The following is a 15044-nucleotide window of genomic DNA, read 5'->3' on the forward strand; positions in this document are numbered from 1 at the left end:
ACCCTGCGGATGCTGGAATCTGAAATGAAAACAGAAAATGCTGGAAATCTCAGCAGGTCAGGCAGCATCTGTGGAGAGAAACAGAGTTAACATCAGACTGATGAAGGGTCGCAGACCTGTAAGGGCTGAATTTTCGCCATCATCCTGCGCCATTTTTTTGGCCTACTCTGGTTTTTTTGGAGCAGTCTAAAATCTACAAGTTTCACCAAAGTTTGTGTGCCATCCTAAACTACTTAAGTCCTGTTTTTTAAGTTCCCGATTTTTTGACGTCACTGGGGGCGTAACCTGCCGGGTGCCCCATTTCTGGCCATTTATGTGAGTTTGGCCAAGTACGATTCTTTCCTGAACTTACCTGAAGTTAAGAAAATCGGCACAGAGAAGACACCATTGTTTTAGTGGAGCTGAAGACACGGCACCAGGGGCAGGAGTTCCTCTAGGCCCAGGATAGCAGCGAAAACTGGGGGCGGGAGGGAGTGGGGTTCTTTCGGCCCGGGATAGCAGCAGCACCGTGGTCGGGTTGCCATTCGGCCTGGGATAGGAGAAAAAAATGGGGGGCGGGGGGGTTCTTTTGGCCTGGGATAGCAGCGAGAACTGGGGCGGGGGGCCTTTCAGCCCAGGATGGCAGCGGTACCGGGGGCGGGGGGCCTTTTGGGCCGGGAAAGGAACATTTCACTTTCTAGCCTCAGCTCTTTAGTGCATCCCTCGTTACCCTGGCAACCTCAGTTTTTGGCGCAGACCTTAAGCTCCACCCACAGAGCTTAAGGATAATCTGCTCCAAATTCAAAATTTATTCTGGCAAAACTTTGGACTTTTTTTGGCGCAGTTGGCCACTAAAAAATCGGACGTACCTCTACAACTGCACCAAACATTGGCCATGCGGAAAATTGGCCCCAATGAGTTAAGTGTTAAGCGTTCACGGCTGTGAAACATTTTGACAAAAACTGAAGGAGAAAATCTCCATACGTACCCATCCGCCATGCATCCAAGAATCTGCTGCCACCTTAAGACACTGTCGACTTTGAAATCCCTCTTCTCCCCCAGCAATTTCCTCACGTATTACATAGCAATTGCAGTTCTGGTCCACCGTTGACATTTAATTGAGCAAATTCTGGGAGGGTCAGCCGTACAATTGAAAACTGGGCAGATGTCCTGCTCCATCAGCATTCCTACATCACAAATAGCAGCGCAAACTTTTATGTACATGGGTTCTCAAAAAACTATATGTCCACCTTTCTATAAAATTAGATGAGCTACAATATAAAATAAGAACCATGTCTGAAAATCTTTGACTTTCAAATGACTGTCAAACTTTGCTAATGTCACAGTTATAATTAGTTTCTTTTTCAATTGTAAGGGGAATAGATAGACGTTTCTGTGGCCGCAACTGAGACTCCAGGATGTTATGTTGCCTCCCTGGTGCAAGGGTCAAGAATGTCTCAGAGAGGGTGCAGGGCATTCTGAAAAGGGAGGGTGAACAGCCAGTTGTCGTGATGCATATAGGTACCAATGATATAGGTAAAAAACGGGATGAGGTCCTACAAGATGAATTTAGAGAGCTAGGAGCTAAATTAAAAGGTAGGACCTCAAAAGTAGTAATCTCTGGATTGCTACCAGTGCCACGTGCTAGTCAGAGTAGGAATCGCAGGATAGCTCAGATGAATACGTGGCTTGAGGAGTGGTGCACAAGGGAGGGATTCAAATTCCTGGGATATTGGAACCGGTTCTGAGGGAGGTGGGACCAGTACAAACCGGACAGTCTGCACCTGGGCAGGACCGGAACAATGTCCAAGGGAAAGTGTTTGCAAGTGCTGTTGGGGAGGAGTTAAACTAATATGGCAGGGGGATGGGAACCTATGCAGGGAGACAGGGGGGAGTAGAATGGGGGCAGAAGCAAAAGATAGAAAGAAGAAAAGTAAAAGTGGAGGGCAGAGAAACCTAAGACAAAAAGCAAAAAGGGCCACATTACAGCAAAATTCTAAAGGGGCAAAGTGTGTTAGAAAGACAAGCCTGAAGGCTCTGTGCCTCAATGCGAGGAGTATTCGGAATAAGATGGACGAATTAACTGCGCAGATAGCAGTTAACAGGTATGATGTAATTGGCATCACGGAGGCATAGCTCCAGGGTGACCAAGGCTGGGAACTCAACATCCAGGGGTATTCAACATTTAGGAAGGATAGACAGAAATGAAAAGGAGGCGGGGTGGCGTTGCTGGTTAAAGAGGAAATTAATGCAATGGTAAGAAAGGACATTAGCTTGGATGATGTGGAATCGGTATGGGTGGAGCTACGGAATACCAACGGGCAGAAAACGCTAGTGGGAGTTGTGTACAGACCCACCAAACAGTAGTAGTAAGGTTGGGGACAGTATCAAACAAGAAGATGGAGATGCATGCAATAAAGGTACAGCAGTTATCATGGGCGACTTTAATCTACATATTGATTGGGCTAATTAAACTGGTAGCAATGCGCTGGAGGAGGAATCTCTGGAGTGTATTAGGGATGGTTTGCTAGACCAATATGTCGAGGAACCAACTAGGGAGCAGGCCATCCTAGACTGGGTGATGTGTAATGAGAAAGGACTAATTAGCAATCTTATTGTGCGAGGCCCCTTGGGGAAGAGTGACCATAACATGGTAAAATTCTTTATTAAGATGGAGAGTGACACAGTTAATTCAGAAACTAGGGTCCTGAACTTAAGGAAAGGTAACTTCGATGGTTTGAGGCGTGAATTGGCTAGAATAGACTGGCAAATTATACTTAAAGGGTTGATGGTAGATAGGCATTGGCAAACATTTAAAGATCAGATGGATGAACTTCAGCAATTGTACATCCCTGTCTGGAGTAAAAATAAAATGGGGAAGTTGGCTCAACCGTGGCTAACAAAGGAAATTAAGGATAGTGTTAAATCCAAGGAAGAGGCATATAAATTGGCCAGAAAAAGCAACAAACCTGAGGACTGGGAGAAATTTAGAATTCAAACAGAGGAGGACAAAGGATTTAGTTCAGAGGGGAAAAATAGATTATGAGAAGAAGCTTGCCAGGAACATAAAACTGACTGCAAAAGCTTCTATAGATATGTGCAGAGAAAAAGATTAGTGAAGACAAACGCAGGTCAGCCATGAACTCATTGAATGGCGGTGCAGGCTAGAAGGGCTGAATGGCCTGCTCCTGCACCTATTTTCTATGTTTCTATGTTTCTATGTCCCTTGCAGTCGGATTCAGGTGAATTTATAATGGGGAACAAAGAAATGGCAGACCAGTTGAACAAATACTTTGGTTCTGTCTTCACGAAGGAAGACACGAATAACCTTCCGGAAGTACTCGGGGACCGAGGGTCTAGTGAGAAGGAGGAACTGAAGGATATCCTTATTAGGTGGGAAATTGTGTTAGGGAAATTGATGGGATTGAAGGCTGATAAATCCACGGGGCCTGATAGTCTGCATCCCAGAGTACTTAAGAAAGTGGCCCTAGAAATAGTGGATGCATTGGTGGTCATTTTCCAACAGTCTATCGACTCTGGATCAGTTCCTATGGACTGGAGGGTTGCTAATGTAACACCACTTTTTAAAAAGGGAGGGAGAAAGCGGGTAATTATAGACCGGTTAGCCTGACATCAGTAGTGGGGAAAATGTTGGAATCAATTATTAAGGATGAAATAGCAGCACATTTGGAAAGCAGTGACAGGATCGGTCCAAGTCAGCATGGATTTATGAAGGGGAAATCATGCTTGAAAAATCTTCTGGAATTTTTTGAGGATGTAACTAATAGAGTGGACAAGGGAGAACCAGTGGATGTGGTGTATTTGGACTTTCAAAAGGCTTTTGATAAGGTCCCACACAAGAGATTGGTGTGCAAAATCAAAGCACATGGTATTGGGGGAAATATACTGATGTGGATAGAGAACTGGTTGGCAGACAGGAAGCAGAGAGTCGGGATAAACGGGTTCTTTTCAGAAAGGCAGGCAGTGACTAGTGGAGTGCCGCAGGGCTCAGTGCTGGGACCCCAGCTCTTTACAATATACATCAATGATTTGAATGAAGGAATTGAGTGTGATATCTCCAAGTTTGCAGATGACACTTGTCATGTATGCAAACTTCAAACAACTGTAACCTTCATGTAACTGTAACCTTCATGCAACTACACTGTACATTGTATATATGTCCTGGAAATGCACACCTTGACCACAGGGGGTGAACTTGTGGGAGACACTCCTCACTTGGGCACTCAGGTATTTAAAGGGAGGTCCCACGCAGGGTCATCACTTCTTGGTCCTGGGAATAAAGAATGGTCACGCAGTGACCGTGTCTGAAGTACATGCCTCGTGTGATTCAGTAGCAAGGTGCAGGGACACCACATTTGGCGACGAGAAACGGGAATCACCGAACCACGAGGATGGCCACCGGTAGCATAGAGGAACATTTCTGTGTGGGTGAGGACTGGGACAACTTCGTTGAGAGACTCCAGCAGAGTTTCTTTATGAAGGACTGGCTGGGAGCGGCAGTGGTTGACAAGCAGAGGGCGCATCTACTGACCAGCTGCGGACCAAAGACATATGCGCTGATGAAAGACCTGCTCACACCCGAGAAGCCGGCGGACAAGTCCTTCGAAGAGCTCAGCCAGCTGATCAGTGAGCATCTCAAACTGGCGAGTAGCGTACACATGGCCCGGCACCGGTTCTACACACACCAGCGTCGGGAGGGACAAAACATCTCGGTCTTCGTTGCGGACCTGCGGCGCTTGGCCAGTCTCTGTCAGTTCACAGACGCCTGCAGTGGGGAGATGTTAAGGGATTTCTTCATTGAGGGCATTAGTCATGCCAGGATTTTCAGGAAGCTCATAGAGACTTTAGAAGAGGCGGCGTTGATAGTTCAGACCTTCATGGCAGGGGAAGAGGAGACCAAGCAAATTTACGCGCGCAGCTCTGGTTCCAACGTGGCGATGGGCCAGGGAGTTAACATCGTGAACCCGACTCAGGACCCCGCAGGCAGGCAAGGGCATTTTGAAACCGGCCAGGCAGCAACAGATGCTAGGGTGGGCCCACAACAGGGACAATGGAAAGGGGATTGGCAATTCACGCCATTTCAAGGAACAATGCGTCCTGTGATGGGACCATTAACACCCACCATCAGAGCGCTTAGAAACAACCAAAGGGACAATCAGAGAGGAATGTCTGGTAACAGTCCTTTTGTTAACAACAACCTCAGCTCATGCTGGAGGTGTGGGGGTAGATATACTTTGAAAAGCTGCAGGTTCCAGCAATTTATCTGCAGGAATTGCAACATCAATGGACACTTGGCCAGAATGTACAGGAAGGCTGTAGTGAGGTTAATCTACGAGACAGAGGAACCAGATGAGAGGTCTGCAATGCAGGATGATGATTGGGGCAAAGCCATGGATGCTGAAGTTCAGCGGGTTCATGTGGCTGACGTCCACAGCTCATATACCAAAACGCCACCCATGATGATGAAAGTTTTATTGAATGGCATCCCGGTGCGCATGGAGCTGAACACAGGAGCCAGCCAGTCCCTTATGAGCGCCCAACAATTTGAGAGACTATGGCCACACAGAGCTAGCAGGCCAAAACTGGAATGCATTGACACGCAGCTACGGACATACACCAAAGAGACCATCCCAGTGCTAGGCAGTGCAAACTTGGTGGTAACACATAATGGGTCAGAGAACCGGTTGCCACTCTGGATTGTCCCGGGAAACGGTCCCGCACTTTTGGAGAAGAGCTGGCTAGCCGAGATGAACTGAAAATGGGGGGATGTGCACGCCATTTCATCTGTGGAGCGAAGCTCATGCTCACAGGTCCTACAGAAATTCAGGGCACTGTTTCAACCAGGTGTCCGGACTTTCAAGGTGTCGGACGCCAGACCAGTGCACCACAAAGCCAGAGCGGTGCCGTATGTGATGCGTGAGAAAATTGAAAGTGAATTGGACAGGCTGTTCAGAGAGGGCATAATCTCGGCAGTTGAATTCAGTGACTGGGCAAGCCCCATCGTACCCGTTCTCAAAGCGGATAGCTCGGTCAGGATTTATGGCGACTACAAGGCCACCGTCAACCGAGTGACACTGCAGGACCAATACCCGCTTCTGAGAGCGGAGGACCTTTTTGCCATGCTGGCAGGTGGCAAGCTGTTCACCAAGTTGGACCTCACTTCGGCCTACATGACTCAGGAACTGGCTGAAGAATCCAAGCTTCTGACCACCATCACAACGCACTAGGGACTATTTATCTACAACAGGTGTCCGTTTGGCACTCGTTCGGCGGCCGCTATCTTTCAGAGGAACATGGAAAGCTTGCTGAATTCCATTCCTGGAACGATCATATTCCAAGACAACATCCTAATAACGGATCGAGACACCAAGGAACACCTCCAAAACCTGGGGGAGGTGTTATGCCGACTGGACCGGGTAGGCTTGCGGTTGAAAAAGCCCAAGTGTGTGTTTAAGGCCCCAGAGCTTGAGTTTTTGGGCAGGAGAGTTGCCGCAGACGGGATTCGGCCCACCGAAGCTAAAACGGAGGTGATCCGCTGGGCGCCCAGGCCCGGAAACAAATCGGAGTTGCAATCATTCATGGGACTTTTGAACTATTTCGGGAACTTTCCGATGAACTTAAGCACATTGTTGGAGCCGTTACACGTGCTCTTGTGTAAAGGTTGAGAATGGTTTTGGGGGGACGGTCAAGAACGGGCTTTCAATAGAGCGCGGAACCTCCTTTGTTCTAACAAGCTGTTGACCTTGTACGACCCCTGTAAAAAACTGGTTTTAACGTGTGATGCATCATCCTATGGGGTTGGGTGCATGTTGCAGCAGAGTAATGATGATGACCGACTCCAACCGGTGGCTTATGCCTCCAGGTCACTCTCCCAGGCAGAGCGTGGATACGGCATGGTCGAAAAGGAAGCACTCGCTTGTGTTTATGGTGTGAAAAAGATGCACCAGTATCTTTTCGGTAGGCGGTTTGAGCTAGTAACGTACCACAAGCCGGTAACATCCCTGTTGTCCGACAGCAAGGCTGTCAATGCCAATGCATCAGCTCACATACAGCGATGGGTTCTCACGCTGGCTGCGTATGACTACACCATACGGCACCGGCCAGGCACCGAGAATTGCGCTGATGCGCTCAGCAGGCTCCCACTGGCCACCACTGAGGGGGCGTCGGAGCAAAGCGCTGAGATGGTCATGGCCGTTGAGGCTTTTGACACCGCAGGCTCCCCATCACAGCCCACCAGATCAAACTCTGGACAAACAGAGACCCTCCCCTGTCCATGATAAAAAAAATGTGTTCTGACTGGGGATTGGGCGCCCGCACACAGGGTGTGCCCCGAGGAAGTCAGACCGTTTCAGAGACGGATGGATGAGCTCTCCATCCAAGCCGAATGCCTGCTATGGGGCAGCTGGGTAGTAATGCCCCAGCAAGGAAGGGAAGCATTCATCAGGGAACTCCACAGCGAGCACCCTGGCATCGTGCTAATGAAGGCCATTGCCTGGTCACATGTATGGTGGCCGGGAATTGACTCAGACCTCGAACACTGGGTTCACAGGTGCACGACGTGTGCCCAGCTGGGCAATGCGCATGGGGAGGCCCCCCTCAGTCCGTGGCCCTGGCCCACCAGGCCATGGTTATGCGTTCACGTAGATTACGCGGGCCCGTTCATGGGAAAAATGTTCATGATCGTTGTCGATGTATACTCAAAATGGATCGAGTGCATCATATTAAATTCGTGCATGATATCCATCACAGTGGAGAGTCTGCGCACGGTTTTCGCGATCCACGGCTTGCCGGACATTCTGGTCAGCGACAATGGCCCGTGCTTCACCAACCATGAATTCCAGGAGTTTATGTCGGGTAATGGCATCAAACACATCAGGACAGCGCCGTTTAAGCCGGCTTCCAATGGCCAGGCGGAACGTGTGGTCCAAGTCATAAAACAGGGCATGCTCCGTATCCAAGGACTCTCCCTTCAGTACTGCCTATCGCGCCTCCTGCTGGCCTACAGGTCCCGCCCGCATTCACTCACGGGAGTCCCGCCAGCGGAACTACTCATGAAACACACACTTAAAACGCGGCTGTCCCTCATTCATCCAGCCCTGGCAGACATTGTTGAGGGCAAGCACCAGTCCCAAACCAGGTGCCATGATCGAAACGCACGGGGGAGGTGTATAGAAATTGATGACTCAGTATTTGTTCTTAACCATGCTTTGGGACCCAAGTGGCTTGAGGGCACCGTAATTGGCAAAGAGGGTAATAGGGTCATAGTGGTCAGACTGAACAATGGGCAGATATGCCGAAAACACTTGGATCAAGTAAAGAATTGGTTCAGCATAGACACTGAGGAACCTGAGGAAGAGCATGAGATGTTACCCACACCACTGCCAATGGACGAGCAACAAGGACATTCACCAACATGCACAGTCCCTGCGGCCAGCCCGGACAGGCCGGAATTACCTCAGGTGACAGAGATGCATGCCAAGGCTCAGCCACCAGAGCCCCAACTGCGGCGCTCCACGAGAGAGCGTCGACCACCTAAAAGACTTAACCTTTGACACAAAAAGACGTGGAGGGGGAGATGATGTCATGTATGCAACCTTCATACAACTGTAACCTTCATGTAACTGTAACCTTCATGTAACTGTAACCTTTATGCAACCACACTGTACACTGTATATATGTCCTGGAAATGCACACCTTGACCACAGGGGATGAACTTGTGGGAGACAATCCTCACCTGGGCACTCAGGTATTTAAAGGGAGGTCCCACGCAGGGTCATCACTTCTTGCTCCTGGGAATAAAGAATGGTCACGCAGTGACCGTGTCTGCAGTACATACCTCGTGTGATTCAGTAGCAAGGTGCAGGGACACCACAACACTAAACTGGGTGGCGATGTGAGCTGTGAGGGGGATGCTCGGAGGCTGCAGGGTGACTTAGACAGGTTGGGTGAGTGGGCAAATGTATGACAGATGCAGTATAATGTGGATAAATGTGAGGTTATCCACTTTGGGGGCAAAAATGCGAAGACAGAATATTATTCGAATGGTGGCAGATAAGGAAAAGGGGAGGTGCAATGAGACCTAGGTGTCATGGTTCATCAGTCATTGAAAGTTGGCATACAGGTACAGCAGGTGGTGAAGAAGGCTATTAGATCTCTTAATTTGCAATGAAATATGAACTCCGGTTGTAGTTTTAATTTAACTTTATTCTGGCAGCAGCAACAAGCTTCTGGCTTAAAGCTAGGCCTTTGTCCTTCTGAGACCACATGGCCAAAATGGCTGTACTTATACCTGGTTCAATTTACAGAAAATAACTTGCCTTCTTTGACATTATTGGCTCAATTGATAGTCTTTTAACCTTTAATTGGCTCGCTACCCAAGGTCCTAAAATGTCAAGTTGATTGATGACTTAATGCAATGTGGTCTGTGTTCTTTCAAAACTGCAGCCAGGCTGCAGAGCTTCAATTCTCGATCAATCCCCCCTTTGATTCTTTCACAAACTGAATCATAAAACATCAGCTATCACTGGTTAAACATTCTACAAAATAATTTCATACATGTTAATAGAGTTTCCTTCTAAAATTTGTTGATGTGTTTCGCCACATGTCCGGACCAGTAGCTTCCACACAAATTTACACCAACCCGAGTTCCATCGTGGCCACAATGGAAGTCTGGTTTTAGTAGGTTAATTAATGTTATTCCAATTTAATCCAAATCAATATCTTAATTCAACCAGTAAACAACCTTCCCTTAAGCATAACATACACCTGTGCCACATACAGACGGTCTGCTGGGACCTGCAAGGTGTCTTACATGCAGGACAGCAGCTACAGCCGCCTGGTTGTAACAACATTTAATCAACATAAACAAACAATATAAATGTAAAACAATTACAACAAATAGAATTAAACCTTCCACCAATGAAGTTCCTATTGAACCTAGCCATTCAGTGGCTCCGCTCCACAAAGTGAATGATGGGGGTTGCTTAAGTTTTTCTACCTCCTTTTGGATATGCTCCGCTAAGTGGGTAATTTCTTTGGAGCTATCTGGGATATATGTGCAACACTCAGTTCCGAGTAGGGCGCAAGTACCTCCCTTTTCAGCCAGGATGTAATCAAGGGCCAGTCTATTCTGTAGGGCTACTGTGCGGATTGCTACCATTTCTGCATTAATTTTAACTAGGGCCTCTGAGGTATCATTGGCTACCCGTTCCACAACGGATGCCATGTTAATGGATTCCCTTGCCAGTCTGGCGGTCCCATACCTGGGGATCAGAATGGCAAAGAACCTCTCTGTTTCTGTGATAGCTCTCTTAGGACGGTGTAAATGTTCCGACAGTGACTTTATATGATACATATAAGGCACAATGTAGGCTAAATAGCAGGATCCCGTCCAATTCTGGGGCAGCCAAGGATAGGCCTTGTGGCCACACACCCAATAGGTGCCATTATAGGCAATGAAGGTTAGCTGTTTCTTTGTCAGCAACACTCCGGGGCCTGTCCAGGCTTTTCCATCTGTTTTATTCAGAATCCCCGTTACGTTAAAAATTCCCAAATCGGCCCAGTTTGGACGGTTCCGTGGCTTAATTATATTATAATTCCGGGAGCAGTTACTATACCCCATATTTTGGCCTCCTTTGATGTTTCTAATCAGACAGTCTGATTCCCCCCGTCTTCCTATTCCCGTTGTATTAGTGATAACATGGGGGCCGTTTGGAATTATTGTAGCACGGTTGGTATCCCCCTTCAAAGGTAGTCAGATTGTAACCTGCTGACTTCCATTTACGTACCCAGTTTTCCGTATCTTGAAATGCCTTGCCTGTTTTGTTTTGATTAATTATCCACTCAGCCATTTCCGAGATATTCAAGGGAACTGGCCTCAAGGGAATCCCTCCCTTTGGGTGAATAAGAATATGCGCACATACCCAACAACTAGAAATGTTACCTTGTTTGGCATAAATGTATGACATATATAAAAAGGTATTTACATGTAATTCCCTTGCTACCCTACTATTTCCCTTTGGTGCAGCAGGTCGGCTAGTAAGAAGTAGGCAAATGCCTAGAATACCTACAATCAGTAATGCAGTAAATTTATACATTTTGGCAAAAAGTAATTGTAAGGTCCCTCCCACTTGGCACCCAAAGGTTCTTTATGCAACTTTTTCACATACACCCAGACTCCCCGGATGATGTCGTGTCCTCCTTTGGGTGGATTACCCCAAGCTGCCGATACCCCTGTCGGGAAACAGAACTCATAGCATTGGTTAGATTCTGACAGTATGAATAACAAAGTGTCACTCATTAAGTGAACATCAGCTTTCCTTAAATCGATAGTTCCTGGCAGCGACATGGGTCTTCCTGTTATAATTTCAAATGGGCTTAGACCTGTAGTTCTGTTCGGGGTTGCCCTAATGCTACATAGCACTATTGGTAGTGCCTGGGACCATGGTGTTCCTTCTTGGTGATATTTGGCAAGCTGTTGTTTCAGAGTTCGATTCATTCGCTCTACTTGTCCTGATGATTGTGGATGATAAGGACAGTGTAAATCCCACGTAATGTTCAGTAACCTACAGACTTCTTGGCAGACAGCACCTGTGAAGTGTGTTCCCTGATCTGAGTCAATGCTACTCGGGACTCCCCATCGGGGAATGTAATCCTTACACAAGACCTTTGCAGTGTGATTGGCTGTGGCTCTTTTAGTTGGGACAGCTTCTACCCATCTAGAGAATCTGTCAACCATGACAAGAATGTTAGTGTATCCTTGGCATGAAGGAAGAGATATATAATCAACCTGCAGATGCTGGAATGGTCCGACAGGGGGAGGGGGCTTCAGTTGGGGCATTACCGTGATGGGTCCAGAATTATTTTTCTGGCAGACCACACAGCGGTCTGCTACCAGCTGGGCATGTTTTTTAAATCCTCAACCCCACCAGCTTTTCTGGAACCGTGCCGTCATCTGTTGTGAGGCCAAGTGTCCCCCACGAGTGGATCTGTTGGGCTAAAAAAGGCATAAGCACTTGTGGCGCGACTGGCTTGTCGGTAACTCTTTGTCTCCAGACACCATCTTCACATAGCTTAATTCCTGCCTCAATCCATGTCCATTTTTCCTCTCGGGAGCACTCGCCTTGCATTGTTTGAAGGTCTCGTGTCAGAGTCCTGAGTGCTTTCAATCTGCACATCTGTGTTGGTTCTTCTGGGGGAATGCCCTGTGAGGCGGCATCTTTAGCTGCCTGGTCGGCTAGGGCATTTCCCTGTGCTTCTGTGGTATTTTCCTTGGTATGAGCCTTACACTTCAGGATGGACACTAGTAAGTCTCGGACTTCTTTTCCATTTCGGATAGGTGTACCAACAGCAGTGAGGAATCCTCTTTTCCGCCATAACAGACCAAAGTCGTGAGCGACTCCAAAAGCATAACGCGAATCTGTGTAGACATTAGCTGTCTGTCCTCTGCTATTTGACATGCTTCTGACAGGGCCCATAACTCGGCCTGTTGTGCTGACGTTCCTGAGGGTAAACATCCTTTTGCCATTACCTCATATAAGGTTGTAACTGCCCATCCTGCTTTTCTGGTACCATTGTCAACAAAGGAGGAACCATCTGTAAACAGGATGAGGTCTGGGTTGTGCAGAGGCTCCTCTGCTGCTAAGGCTGCTTCTTCTGTTTCTTTTAAAATCTCCATGCAGTCATGCTCTTCACATTCTCCCCCCTCTTGCTCCCTCGATTCTGACATTGGGAACATAGTTGTGGGATTAACCGGGCTGGCCCGGACGATATGGAGATTAGGAGCTTCCAAAACTGCTGTCCAGCAGGTCCATCTAGCTGCCGTCACCTGAGACATTCTATTCATAGAAAGCAAAGCATGTACGGTGTGGGGACACTTGACAATCAGCTTTTGGTTGAGGTCTAGACCCGCAGTGATCATTACCGCTCAACATGTAGCTTCCATGGCCCTTAGGCAACTTCCCCATCCGAGGGCTACCGCATCCAGTTTTGCCGAATAATAGCCAATCGGTCTTTGCCGATCCCCATGTTCTTGTGTCAGTATAGCTGTCATACATCCTTCTTTCTCATGGACAAACAGGGTAAATGGCTTACCACTGTCGGGGATTCCCAGAGCCGGTGCCGAACACCAAGCCTTTTTCAAACTCAGGAAGGCCTCTTGCTGTTCCTTAGTGAGGGTGATGGCTTCTTTTGAGGCACGTTTCCCCTTTAAGATATCATTCAATGGCTGAGCAAGCTGTGTGAAGGAGTCAATCCAATTTCTGTTAAAGTTACACAATCCAAAAAAAGACCTTAGTTCCTGAATAGTGGTGGGTTTTTTAGCAGCCCGAATGGCTGCAGTTCTAACCTGGGTAAGTTCTCTCTTTCCTTGTGAAATCTTTTGTCCCAGGTATACAACCTCTTCTTGGGATATTTGTGCTTTGTCGATGCTGGCTTTATGTCCTTTCAGCCAAAGGTGGTCCAGCAAAGCTCGTAAATCTTGTTCATGCTGTTCTTCCGTGTTTGAAGCTAGCAGGATATCGTCTACATATTGGATGACTGTGGATGACAGGGGAGGTAATTCTCGCAAATGGCTTTGTAAAGCCATGTGGAATACCATAGGGCTGTTGTGGAAACCCTGCAGTAACCGGGTCCAAGTATACTGTTGTCCTTGGACAGTGAAAGCAAACCACTGTCGAACCTCCGGTGCCAGAGGCACCGACCAAAATCCGTTGGCCATATCGATAACCAAGAAATATTTATGTTCCGGTTTGAGGGCATTAAAAATGGTGGAGGGATCTGAGACCAAAGGAGCTTTTTGATCAATACACTGGTTAGCTTTCCTATAATCGACAGTCAAACGCCAAGTCTCATTAGATTTCTGTACTGGCCAAACAGGGCTATTGGAGGAGCTATGCATTTTAATAAGCACCCCTTGTTTCTCCAATTGCTGAATAACCGGTAAGATTCCCGCGATGGCAGTTGGACTGATGGGATACTGTTTAGTGCATGGAAGCTTGGTCCCAGTAAATGACACAGGCTCCATCTGGAGTAGGCCACAATCGTTCTTATCTTTAGCCCATATCGGGTGTTCCTTCAATTCTTCTTTCTTCAAAGTTCTAATTGACCATGTCACCCGACCATCCTCAAAATGCAACGATGAATCTATTTGGATTAGAACGTCCATTCCCAAAAGGAGTTGATCTACTGGGCCTATCCAGACCGGCGTTGTTAGTTCATGTGGACCCAGCCCTATAAGTACCAGTGTTGTCCTTTTAATTTCAATTTATGGCCCCCAACTCCATAGGTTGTACGTGCCCTACCATCCAACGACAAAAAGTCTCCATATTGTAGGGGTAAGCATGTTAATTCCACCCTTGTGTCTAAAAGACAGTCCACATCCTTATCGCCCACCCTCACAGTTATATTTCGCCCATCTCCCCTTTGTTGTATTAGTGCGAGGAGGTGGACCAGGGTGGGCTCTAATTGTTTTTTACTATCCCAAGTAACTCCTTCTGTTGTTGTATTGTCAGTCGCTTAAATGCTTCTATGAGGTCGTTATCTTGTGACAAGCCTGGTTTGTTGGCTGAATTGTATCCCTGGCTGCGTCCTCTTCCCCGGCCTTGCTGTTTTGCCCTGCACGTCTTGGCCCAGTGACCTTCTTTTCCACAATAATGACATTTTCCGGGTAATTTTCCTAATGACTGTTTATCGGAATCCTAGGATTTCCATCCCATAGCCTGTACAGCTCGGACTTTACTCCCATATCCCGATCTAATTGGTTACATCGATCCACCAATGCTGCAAAGGTAGTTCCTCTACCTTCCCAGTCCGGTAACACTACCTTAAGCATTTTGGACAGTTCTAGCTTTAGACCTGCCACGAAAGCTGCTTTCAGGGGTCCAAACACTTGTTCATCCATTTCCTCATCCGTATTATTCATACCCGAATGTTCTAGCCATGTGCATCTAAACCGCTCGTCATACTCCAGGATTTCCTCTGTTCCTTTCTGTTGGCAGGCTGCAATTTTTCCCCAGTCTGTCTTGGCTGGACTGAAGGCTTGCAGC

The sequence above is a fragment of the Pristiophorus japonicus genome, chromosome 18 (assembly GCF_044704955.1).
Source record: "Pristiophorus japonicus isolate sPriJap1 chromosome 18, sPriJap1.hap1, whole genome shotgun sequence".
NCBI lineage: Eukaryota > Metazoa > Chordata > Chondrichthyes > Pristiophoridae > Pristiophorus > Pristiophorus japonicus.